The sequence below is a fragment of the Halyomorpha halys genome, unplaced genomic scaffold (genome assembly GCF_000696795.3).
Source record: "Halyomorpha halys isolate HHAL.00 unplaced genomic scaffold, Hhal_1.1 Scaffold2461.1, whole genome shotgun sequence".
NCBI lineage: Eukaryota > Metazoa > Arthropoda > Insecta > Hemiptera > Pentatomidae > Halyomorpha > Halyomorpha halys.
In genome coordinates this window covers 16461-22761 of record NW_027106043.1, presented here as the reverse complement: position 1 = coordinate 22761, position 6301 = coordinate 16461, and positions in this window count along the sequence as shown.

The window sequence follows — 6301 nt, the reverse complement described above, 5'->3', positions numbered from 1 at the left end:
TCACTCTCTGTCCATCTACCTTGTCTTCCCATTCCCTGTATAATGTGCCCTGTACTTTCTCTGACATATATCTTCAGAAAAACCGTGAATTATTTATTTCTGAGACATGACCTGCATACCGTTAGCTTTCAAAGACCATCCAGCCTTCCAATAATAATGTGACTACCTCACACAAGGGCTCATATATTTTTAATTCATTCTTCCGTACCTTGCAGTTCTATATTTTACAGGTCTAAAAATATCTTCTATTCTAATATCAGATGTTTTCCTTCGGCTGCTTTGGTGAGATGCATTGTATTAGCAATGAATTTTAGTTTTGTCCTTTGCTAAGCCTCGGTACCCCGAAGAAGCATTGACCTTTCTTCCAATATCTGGGCAAAAGTCATTCCCATAACTAAGTTATGAATCCATTTAAATGGCTGAAACTTACAAGTAAGGTTCCAATTTACTATTCCTAATCAATATTTGTTTATCCTATTAGTTATAGTTGCAGAATATCCTTACTATCAACACGTATAAATGTCTCCTGCATGGTGTAGATTTTTTTTTTTAGTCCCCCTTCCTCGCCATTTCTGGCATACGGGGTAGTAGTGGCGTTAGACTTACGCATGCCACTATCACCAATAATTATCTTTATTATTTATTGCAGCCTAGGTGACGCCTTTTAGATGGGCTACACCTTATCCACTGCATCCGTCCGGGTGCCTCCTCCACCACGCAGCTTGGTTCACCCCTTCTGGTCTTAATTCTGCCTCTGCGCCTTCACCTTCATCTTCTTGTCTTGGTGGCTCACCGATTCCGGGTGGTCGAGCCCTTTCTAACGTAAAGTGCGTCGGGCCGACCACCCGTAGATGAATTCTCTGAAGAAGGGATAATTCTCCTCCTCTATCACATGAGGGAAGTCCGACTCGGCGAGGGCAAATATTCCGCTTTTCCTTAACAACCTGGCACAGCGTCCTTCCATGGTGGTGCAATGCAACACTATATGCTCTGCAGTTTCAGGGACTACACACGTAGGGCACCGGGGGTCTATGTTCTTCCCAAAACTTTACGTCTTTCTCCGGAACCCACCATGTCCTATTAGGATCTGCGAGACCCAGTAATCTGGGAGCACCCACCTCGTCCTTAGTCTTGAGTGGACGGTAGGGTGAACTTCCTAAGAGTAGCGCCCTTCTGGCTCGCCTGCCACGTTCCATTCCAAAATGTAGATTCATCTGACCGTGAGACTAAAGATTGTCTTGATAATTTGTATCCCTGAATTTCTTGTAACATTTCCTTAGCTAGATTTAATAGAGAACAGGTGAGGGAATCATCTGTCTGATACCCTATATATTGTTCCTAAATTTCACCAGGGGTCTCTTGTGCATCCAGTGCTTTCTCAGATAAACTTCGGTTTATGAAACTAAAGATCTAAAATAACAGCCTTGAAATCTTTTATAAAGCCAACAAAAAATAATAAAAAGTGCTGATAAGGAATAATTGATTATAATTAATCTAAAAAAAAATCATTATTCTCTTTGCAATTGAGATATACTTAGCAGATATTAGATATCAGTAGGTTTGTTGTTATTTACGATAATATAACTTTTAGGAATAATTAATCCACTCTAAATAGATCGGCTGATCTAAGATGGTCTCTCATTAGTCCTCTTTAACTGGACCCAATATAGATACAATCCTCAGGTGATTGCGCTTGGCCATGGCTCGACAGAACAGGGAAATGTAGACACTGAATCCTAATCGAACGGATATAATCACTGATCATTGGAGTTTGATAAGCCATGCAATGTCAGACCTCTTGACGATAATGTTATTCGATTCTGATCGTACTCTGAATTTCGAGCTCTAATGAAAATGCATTAACTGGAATAAAATTAATTGGAAAAAAAAATGAAATCCAAAATTGAGGAATTTTCCATCAAAAGCCGATATATGTACTGTTAGACGATTATTATTAAAACATTAATAGTGTTGTGAACATTTAATGACAATATTGATTAGTGAAATCTATTTGCCAGGAAAAATATAAATTGAATAGGTTTACTTTGTAGAATTTTAATTTGCCCGAAAAAACTTTTACTTTTGAGAAAAGTGTAAATTAACTCCTTAATTCATCGAGAAACATAAAAGAATCGAAAATAAAAACATAATAGCTATGATAAAAAGTTCCTTCATATTTATTGATTTTGACAACGTTTTTGATGAACATTGTTACATTTTATGCTGATTTCTAATTTCGGAAAATAGTTTTAATAACAACAACTGCAAAATGTCGCTCAATATAAGTGAATTGTTCCAAATACTATTGTACCCATTATTTTTAAATGTTTTCAAATTAAGATAAGAATATCAACCATGGGATACTAGGGTGGGACCGGGTACCTGAGAAATGAATAATGGCTAGGAAGAAACTCATTAAAATGAAATTTGGGTTAATGAAATTGCTTTTTCTGCTGTTTTTTATAGGATATTTATTGAAAATTTGTTATTTATTTAGTCAAAACCATTTCCATCAGAATATTTCTCCAAACGAATAAGGTTTTATACCAGGAGGATACATTTTCGATTTAACCTAGTTTTGCAAAGTTTTTTTTTTGTAAGTTCCTCAGGAGGTTAGTAAATCAGCAACGAAGAGTTCAAGCGAATATGGTGGGTGTCACATTTAATTATTCCTTTCGTTAATTAGTTCGTGTCAATGTACTTAGCGCCGTTGTGCTATATAATCAATATGTAACGTTTATGATTATGATTAAGTTGAGAAATAAGACGTTTATGGACGTGAAACATAAGAAGTTTATATACCGCAGGAAGGTTAAAATTTATTTAAAATAAGTTAAGAGTTTTTAATTAATTTATTTTGTGTTGTACACTGCAAAAGTTTCGCTGACCTGGGGAGTTTACGTTAATGGTTAGAAATTAAACAATTTAGTATCGAGTGAGCGAGGGGTTTATGATTTGGAATAGGTTGTTACTCGCGTTGAGTAAATACAATTTGTTAGTGATAGAATTATGATAGACTTATTTTAATATTTTTAGGATTAAAATTGCTTTTGTAAACATAAATTATCTCAGTGGTACCCAAACATTTTTAGCTAAAATATTTCGCGGAACCCTTGATAAGATTAACATTTTGTGGTAACCTTTCGAGCTAACTAGAGAGAAATGCTTCATTTAGCCATGGGGGCCAAATACAATGGGTTGCTGTAACCCACAGTGCATCCATCAATTCATAATTGAACATATATACACCACAATATATTAATATTTTTTCATTTTTTAAACTATAATTATCAATAAACTAAATACAATACAATTCAAATACCTCCTTTTTTAAAAACATTTTTTCCTCTTTTCTTCTTTTCTTATATAAATATATGAAAACATATTCTCGCGAAAAATCAAATAATAATTTATCAATTCGTCCAATAAATTTCTCCCTTTTTTACTCATACATCTCGTCTCCTTCGCAAAAACTGTTCAATCAATTAAGAAAATTAAAAGAAATCATTAATAGATAGCAACGCACATGTCAAGTAGGAACAAAACCATTACAGCTGTAGAACAGTTTACTAAAATATAACTAATACATAAATTTATATAACATATAAATGAATAAATACGTTAGAACACTATAAAAATAAAAATGTTTAAAAAAATACAAACAAGCAAATGAACGTTATCAAAGTTAATTCACATGCAGATGATGATGTATCCCCAGGGAGTCAAAAATAATATTTTTCGCCAAGACCGCTATATCCCCAATGCTAACACCTAGGTCTTCCTTGTTCTATTTGATATTGTTCCGCGAGAGCCAAACAAGAGGTCTCTGACGATGAACGTCTTCTCTCCGAAGGTATCACGGAATTTCCTTTACGAAAAGGATGTATTTTCCATTAATTCCCTTCTTTTTCCTTTCCACTTAGCAATTCATATATAAACGACACACTATGTGTTGCCGCATTATCCTAGAGAGTTGTACAATAAGAAAAACTGTGCAAAGTAAATGTTGAAATGCACCTTTTATTTTCTATTTTAATTTTTTTCTTCTCCTTTTTGTTTGTGATATTTTGAGAAAGTAAAAGAAACTGCTATACAGTTTCAAATAAATGTTTGCAAAACTATTCATGCTTTCCCTGTTTCAAATAAGTTCCTAAGAAAATGCATAAGTTAAGGCAAGGATTTTTTGGCAATAAATGCGGATAGTTAATTTTGGACCTTAATTATTATTAGTATTAAAATTGAATATAAAAAATTTTTATTAAGAGTTTTTAACAAATTTTGTTCCTCATAAGTGTGTAATTAATTCACTGAGTTTGTCCATCAAAAGCTGATAATTCTATATCAGTTTGTTTTTACTTTAGTTCAACAAAGTTAAATATTCTTCCCTTGTTTGCGGAATCCATTGACGAACGTGCCTAACATAACCTCAATGCTATATTCCCGATTGGAGATGAAATTCTGTTACTAAGAGAGCGACAGGCAGCGACCACTTGTTGCTCCAACTGACTAACAGGTGGCAGTAGTAGTTCTTTATTGCTTTCAGCCGCCTTGGTCTGGCTCTTAAGGCGCGTCCTCACGATTCATGTTTAATTGAACCGTTATAGTTGATCACCAAAACTTTTATCAGTTTTGTATATCTCAACAGAAACTGGTCAAAAAGTATTTTTTAATATATTTATTTATTGAAATTTACAACTTTTTTTTTTATATTTAAAATTGTATGAAAAATACAACAAGCAAATTTGAAGTAAGATCATAATGATATGATACAGCTTGTAGAGAAACTACCTAGTAGAACTCAAAAACATAATATGCAAATATAAGGCCTCGTGGCAATATAAGGCCACGAGACCATCTTCTTTTCAGGCGCCTCGGATGATTGCCAGGAATGGAAGAGGAAGCAAGGTTAGAAACTAGTGGGTTTGGGTGGATAGGGAGTTTATAATGGAAGGAATGATATCGGGTTCGGGCAAGATCGGTTAAGAAACATTTAGGTCGTTATGGATAATTTTATTAGTAAAAAAATAAGGAGCATTGAGGATTTTACGAGGGATTTTGGATTGTAATGATTGGATACGAGAGGAATTCGAAGGTTTAGTGGAGCCCCAAAGCTCAACTCCGTGTGTCCAGATGGGCCTTATTATTGCCATGTAGATCATTCTTTTGTAATGAGTTGGAAGTTTAGACCTGTTTTCTAGTAAGTGTTGTAATAGTTGGAATCTGCGTGCAGTTTCCTGTCTTTTCAGTCTTGTGGGAGGATTCCAAGTTAGTCGTTTGTCAAGGTGTAGGTTAAGATAACGAAACTGTTCTACAGGAGTAAAAGCCACATTATTAAAGTATACTATACGACAGTCGGCAGGTTTATGACGAAGTTAATGTGATTTGATGGGATTTATTTTTATCCTCCGATTTAGACACCATTCTGCTAGGATTGTGATATGGGACTGGAGAGTTTGCGATGCATTAAAAGGGTTATTATTAACTATGAGCACACATGTGTCATCAGCATACGTGGTAAGGATAGTGTTAGGAGTTGTTGGAATGTCAGCTGTATGGACGGTGTAGAGGATGGCACCGATGATACTACCTTGAGGGACACCAGCGGATTGAAAATAGAGGGATGAATAAGAACTACGGCGGTTTACTTGAAATAATATATTAGTAAGAAAGGAACGAATGATGAAAAAATATGTAGGACGTAATAATTTACAGTTTGTAAAGCAGTCCCGTATGCCAGATTCGATGAAAAGCCTACTCTATATCGAAAATGACTCCCGTGCAGTACAAAACGCGCTCCAAAGAAGACGAGACTATGCCACCACACGATGACATTGCTGGATAGTGGAGTGGGTTGTTCGGAATCCAAACTGATGATCTGGGATTATATGATTGGAATCTAGGATAGGCATTTCCAAATAGGTTTTTCGAGGATTTTTCCCATGATCGGTAATAGAGAGATGGAACGGTAAGAGGATGGGTGTTCTGGTGGCCTTTGGAGTTTGGGGATCATTTTAATTATAGACAGTTTCCATGGTTCAGGAAAATATGTGGAACGGAGAACAGCGTTATATACATAGGTGAGGTTATACACATAGGTGATATCAATTTCGAAATTTTGTATTGCTGTGATATCGATATGGGATATAAGCAACAATATTCCAATATTACTTTATCGAAATATCGATATTTTGTTTAAAAAGACTTTGAAAATTGTATAGAATAATTAAAAATGAAGTATCGATATTTTATTTTGATAAATACATATTTATTACGATATTGTGTATTGCTGTGATATCGATAT